This window comes from Pseudonaja textilis, unplaced genomic scaffold (assembly GCF_049901715.1).
Source record: "Pseudonaja textilis isolate UNSWEBS1 unplaced genomic scaffold, rPseTex1.2 PTEXCTG160, whole genome shotgun sequence".
NCBI classification, from domain to species: Eukaryota; Metazoa; Chordata; class Lepidosauria; order Squamata; family Elapidae; genus Pseudonaja; species Pseudonaja textilis.
The window spans coordinates 18,743-25,193 of NW_028262479.1; the positions used below are offsets into that span (position 1 = coordinate 18,743).

General features: G+C 38.9%; 1 long non-coding RNA gene across 1 annotated transcript; it reads left to right on the plus strand.

Annotated features, from left to right (window-relative positions):
* Positions 1-416: 416 nt before the first annotated feature.
* LOC148123862 (uncharacterized) lies at positions 417-5,445 on the plus strand. The gene is made up of 3 exons (XR_015740493.1): positions 417-634; positions 1,234-1,535; positions 2,664-5,445. It is a non-coding gene; the product is annotated as an uncharacterized LOC148123862 (long non-coding RNA).
* Positions 5,446-6,451: the final 1,006 nt, after the last annotated feature.

A 6,451-nucleotide genomic window follows, 5' to 3' on the forward strand; every position in this document is an offset into this window, starting at 1 on the left:
GGAGGAAGGCAAGCCGAGAGCCACTCACCGCAAGATAGCCCTTTCCAAGCAGAGGAGTCCTCGGTTTCCCCTCACAGGTTCTGCCTTGGCTGCCCCTCAGCTCTTGTCACCCGGGCTTTAACTCTCCATCCGCCTCCCCCGTTTGGTTATACATAATCTTGGGCCGTCTATTAGCAGCTGCCTGGACGCTCCCACTTCTCTGTGAGGAGGGGGGGGGGAAACGTTTCGTTCCGTATCTTAACCAACACGACAGGCAAGGGAAACGACACTCGGAGTGCGAAGCGACAAGTTTTAGCCCGGACAGGTCGAAGCTGGCTGCCCGGTACTTTTCCAAAAAAGGGAGGCAAATCCGTCCTTCCATGACAGGAGCCTTGCTCCCCTTCCCCTGAGTACGAATGCTCTCTCCCGGCTGGAGGGGCGGGGCCGAGCGATGTTTACGGAAGCGAGCGGGTGTCCCCAGTTCTCCCTGCTTGCTCGGGTCGGAGGGTTCCTCCTCTGGAGGATCATGTGGTTGGGTGCGCCAGCGCTGGGGCCAAAACAAGGCTCTTTCCTGCCCTCTCAGGCGGTTGGTTTATGTTGTTGCAGGAATGTAGATTGTCGATTCTGCCCCGACTTTGTCATAATACTTGCCTGCGTGAGTTGTCCGCCTGTATGTGATAAAATAGCTTCTCGTTGACGGTGGAAGATGGGAGCAGGAGGGGGGTTCGTAGAAGAGAAGCGAAAAGAAGGCAAGAGTCACGAAGTTCTCACTAGTAAATTATTCGCCTCAGGGTGCTAAATTTAAATGGCTTTGTACTGGATTTCATTCAGCCTCCCTGGAACATCAGGTTTGGAGCCTGTAGAGATTCTCAGTCATCCAGGTCATGGTTGTCCCAAAGGGGCTTTTTCAGGTGGCAACTGGATTTTTCTTGGTTTTTTTGGGAGGGGGGGATGTTATCTCCAACATGTCCACAATAGCTAAAGAGACTTGGGTTGGAGATGAATTAGACAAATTCATGAAAGGGTTTGCCTTAAAGCTGGTTTTGTTCGTTCATTTGGTGGGTATCATCCCTTGGGGCACTTTACAAACTTTGACATTAGGGGAAATTTCCATTTTCAAAGGCAACTGAAAAGCAGTTGGAGGTAACAATTATAAAGGAATGCTGTCCTGTGATCTACTTGGTAGTTATTGGAAACATAATTGTTATGGAAAATAAGGTGAACAATATACAGTTACATTTTAATTTTATTTAGCAATGCTGTTTTACTGTGAGACACTATGGAACAAGTAAGAAAGTTTTGAAAGTTGGTGTTGGAGAAGACTCCAGAGAATACTGTGGACAGGCAAGAAAATGAATCATTAACAGAGCTCTCATTGGAGGCACAAATGACCAGGCTCAAATTATCCTAATTTGGACACATGAAGACTCAACTCTCTGGAAAAGGCTCTAATGTTGGAAAGGTTGAAGGAAAGAGAAGAGGATAACTAGCAGTGAAGTTTGATAGACTCCGATGTGGTGGTGATGAGTGCACCATTAGAAGACCCGAAGGATCAGGTTAGACTCAGATTGTCATGAAAATATATATATTTGTGAATCTATGTGGTCACTAGGAGTCAAACACAACCTGATGGCAGATAATAAAAAGTATATTTTAAGTTCTTCCCAAAACCAGTTTTTACAGTAACAAAATGTTCTGTCTTGAACTGGATCACAATTTGTTTAGCCCCAAAAATTGGCTTGAAAAGATTAAAATTTTGAAAGTCAATGTTAAATTTAAATTCTAGCCAAGCTATTTCAAAATGTATGCTGCAGTTTCTTCCATTAATGATTTAAAGGTTAATAAATGTTGAAGAGACTAAGGTACATATTTGTATTTGTTAAACTGACCCACCCCATTTCTTGGGAGAACCAACTCTGAATCATATGGAACTCCACCTGTTAAGAGGGCAGGATGCTACACTTTTCCCAGCTTTATAAAGTCAAGCCACTCCCATACTAAGTAGTCATTATTTTTTCTTCTTCCCCATGACTAAACACTCACATCCACACACTGATACAAAATCTATTTGCCCAGTTCTCTTAGAAGCTGAAGAAATATCATTGTTCAGTCTAGAGTGAAAAGTAATTCTCCAAATATAGAAAAATTGCCATGGCTTCATATAATACAGTTGACAGTTGCCAACTATAGTCTATTGTGAGGAATGAATGCTTGATAAAAGAAATTAAGGGTGTGTGTAAGATCATGTTTCTTTTATAAAGAAGTGAAAATTGGTTATGGTAGAAGAAACATACCATAATTTAAATGCAGTGGAAATAGGATACATAGGTGTGGAATAAAATAGGTAGGGTTAAGAATGATTGGGTTGAATAAATGAGAATTGACCAAATGCATGAGTGAGCAGTGCAAAAGAAATACATTGGGATACTTTTGTCATATTATATTGTACAGTAATGGATGTAGTTTGATTGCAAAATAAATGAAGATCAAACCTGAAATCCTGGTTGGGTGGATTTGACAAGATCCTGAAAAAGTGGAGAGAAGTCTTAAGAACAAAGATCAATATACAAAGTGAGATATGGTCATGATAGGAGAAATTACGGCTTGCAAGGCAGAAATGAATTTAACCTGGTTACTAAATGTGAACGGTGTGATGGGTATACCAACTGTTTTTCTCCTGGCAGGGCTCAGTACTTCCAACTCTGCATTTATCTTATGTCAGCAGGATCAGGATCACCAGCAGCAAAAGTAGTTGGCAACCCTACTTACAGATCTACATTTATCCTTGTTTACATTTTATCATAGCAGCAATGACAAAAATGAGAAGGAAACAGAAGCACAAAAAATTTCACTTTAATCAGAAATTCATAACTGATTTTTGTTATCTTTTCAATATATTATTATTCAGAAAATCTTTAAAATGAAGCTACAGTAATTGTGGAAGACTGGAGTTCATCAAGTTCTACTAACAATACAAAGATATAGGTTTTGTTTAGTTCTATAAATACAAATAAAATATAAAATATTTGTTTTAGTTATCCCACCAGCAGAGAATTGAAAGCATCTTTTACCAGCTGACAAAATGATTTCAGCATGCCATTTCCCAGTATTTTTAGTTTCTTCCAGTTGTGCCCAATCTGACTTCAAATGTTTTAGGTCTGTTACTCTCACAATTCCCACACAACAATAAGCTGCCTGGGGATTCTGGGACATAAAGGCTGAACATTTGATTTAGGAATGCTGTTTTATTATCCTTTTCCCAGCCTTTATATAACTATCATCTGTCAGAATTTGAGATTGGGTTTGACTTCTAAGGTGGCCAAATACAATCTAAGTGTCATTGGTCAGTGAGCTGTTTATTTCTTATTTGAATAAGGCTGTATAGGATTACATCATTTTCTCTTTGACATAGCTGACTTCTGGAGAGGAGATAGGGCAACAGGGCATAATATCCAGATGGAAAAAAGCAATATCGCTGAAGGAAGGCCCTTAGGAAATGTCTGCCTCAGGCTGCCAAAAAAAATACACTCTGTTTAGGCACAAAGACAAAGCAAGATTACTGTTGACTTCTTCAAACCTGTTCAGTCTGTTGTCAAATAGTTTTTCTTGGATATTGTTAACATGGTCCTGGCACCGTAGAACATACAATTCATTAAATGGACTGTAGTTATAAAAACATGCCACAAGGAAGTTCTTTTGCTTAAGAGAGTACATTTGGAAATTTGAGAGGATATTATTAGTGCATTCATAAAACAATTGCAATGGTAGGTGTGGCCAGTAACCGCCATTTATTAAAAGAGAAAGTGGTTGCTCCTTTAAGCTCCCCTTTACTTCTGCCAGAATGATCCCTAGTATCCAATTACATTTTTTCTAAGTTGATGTTCTAGCTATGTGGATCCAATAAAGCTCATATGGAGTCAAACTTGTAAAGATTCTGATTGCAAATTTTATGTTGCCCATAATATATAAACAGTTCGGCAACAAGTGTTAGCACACTCTATCCAACGGTACAGCTCAAAGATCTTTATTCAAAGGGAGATATGCACAGGTAGTCCTTGAATTATGACCATAGTTGAACCCAAAATTTCAGTTGCCGAGCAAGATGGTTTGGTGAGTTTTGCCCCATTTTACCACCTTTGTTTCCACAGTTGTTATGTGAATCACTGCTGTTTAGTAACATGGATGTTAACTGAATCTGGCTTCCCTAATGACTTGTCAGGTCAAAAAAAGTGATCACATAACCTTGGGACACTGCATATCATGTGTCAGTAAGCATCCAAATTTTGATCACATGACTGCAACAATCATGTGACAAATGGTCATAAGTCACTTTTTCATTGCCAGTGTAACTTTGGTCACTAAACAAACAGTTGGAAGTTGTGTACTGCCTGTAGATTTTGTTTTCATTGGTGTATTCATTCTATCTAGACACCCCTGGATAATTACTCTTTTGCGGATGCATCAAATTCCATGTAATGGTACATTAACAGCAAATGGGAAGTTAGAAATTAGAATTCGAAACTTGGAAGTCAGTCATTGATCAAGGTAAAAGTCTGTAAATATTATCCAAGTAACACATTTTTCACAGAAGTATTCCAAGTTTATATTCAGATTTTTCTTTGAATTCTGCCCTTACAAAGGTCAATCACAGTTCATGGGGATTATTTGAATCCATTTCCAAATGCTAGGCTGGTGCCATGTCTTTTTAGTTATTTAAAAACTTTACAAGACCTATTTGGTGCATAAGGATTATACAGATGAAGGTGGAATTTACACCATGCAAACTTCTCCTGTCAGAAATTGCTGGGAAGGCTGGAGAAGATAATCTTCTAACATTCCCGTACTACTAGAGTAGTTCAAAAAATGTATTTTTTCTGAAACACTGAAGGACTAAGGTTGCCATCTAGACCACGGATCCCCAACCTCTGGGCTGCGATTTGTTTGCATCCAGGCCATGGAAACAGTGGACGAGCACATATGTACCTCCACTTGCACAAGCAGTGGGCAAGTGCATGCATGCATGCTCCATTTGCATGAGTGTGGCTTGCCAGCCGGAACTATCCCCTCTTCCATAACCCCTGCTAGCCCACAAAGCTGGAAAGTTGGAGAACTTTGAGATTGACTCAATCTCAAAGTTAGAAACTAAAGTTTTTAATTCTGCATATCTCTGAGAATAAGTTTGATCAAACTCAGTGGGATTTATTTCTCAATAAATAAATGGAGAATTGTTCAGAGGCTCATCTGTATTAAGGATACTATACCTGGGCTCCAGGAACAAAGACATATTTTGGAACTGCAATATTGAGTTCCCAGCTAAGTGTTTGCCATGCAGTTCAGGTACTATTATGTCTTTCTCTCTTCAGCACTGGGAACAGCCTTTAATTTTGCATTTATAATATTTTTATGCACCAAAGACTAATTCCTTGTGTGTCCAATCACACTTGGCCAATAAAGAATTCTATTCTATTGTATTCATCCTTCAATAATACCTGAATTATATCATATATCCCATTTTCTTATGCAGACCAGTCTATTTGGGCAAGGTAATTTAAAATTAGTTATCTATGGAAATGGAAAGGAAAACAGTTATCTAAAAATGGAAAACTAGTCCAAGTTCAGAAATAAGTTGGGCAGCTGAGAAATGAGCAGCGGAGGAGGGAACTACATGAGACATTTACATTTTAGCAGCGAAGAATTGAACAGACTCAACATATTCTGCTTTTAGAGAAAAAGAAGTATTTGGTGAAACATCTATATTCACCTATCTTATCGCCACAGCAGTCGGAAATAGCAGCAACGTTGGCCTTTTTTTTTTCTATTGTAGCAAAGTTACCACTTAAAGAGTGCAATGACAATATTATAATTACACTACTGCAGTTTGCAGCTGGATCACTGAATCAAATTCTTATCCCTCCTTAAAAAAGTTTATATGTGAAAAAAGTTTTTAATAAGTTTAAGAAACGCTTAGGTTTTTTTCATTGCACAATTGCTCTGTATCACTCTCATCATTTCACAAAGACCCTCCTCCATTCTATAAATTGTTTTTGTTTCATATTATTAAAGACTCAACTGTTTCCACATGAAAAACTTCTAATGTTCCTGTCAAAAGCTGTTGTGCAGCTGTGCTATCTTTTCCTTCCTTACAACTTTTTTTCTGAAAAAAGTAGAAAAAGCAGTAGTAAAACATTAGGATACAAATGGAAAATATCTGAAAGCATTATTGTATACAGCTTCAGGTTTGAGTGGGAAGTAGATCAAACTTCCCAGTAATAAGATCAATTGCATCACTAGGCACATTCATTGCAACAAATTCCAGTTGCTTCATGCTGAAATAACAAGACTTTGTATGAGCAGAGCCTTACCATCATGGGTGCACAAAACTATGCCCTCAGTGCAGGAGGGTGTTTGAACCTAGCACATGGAAAGCACCCAACATTGGCATCAACCTGATTGATGGCAGAGGTGTCAGTTT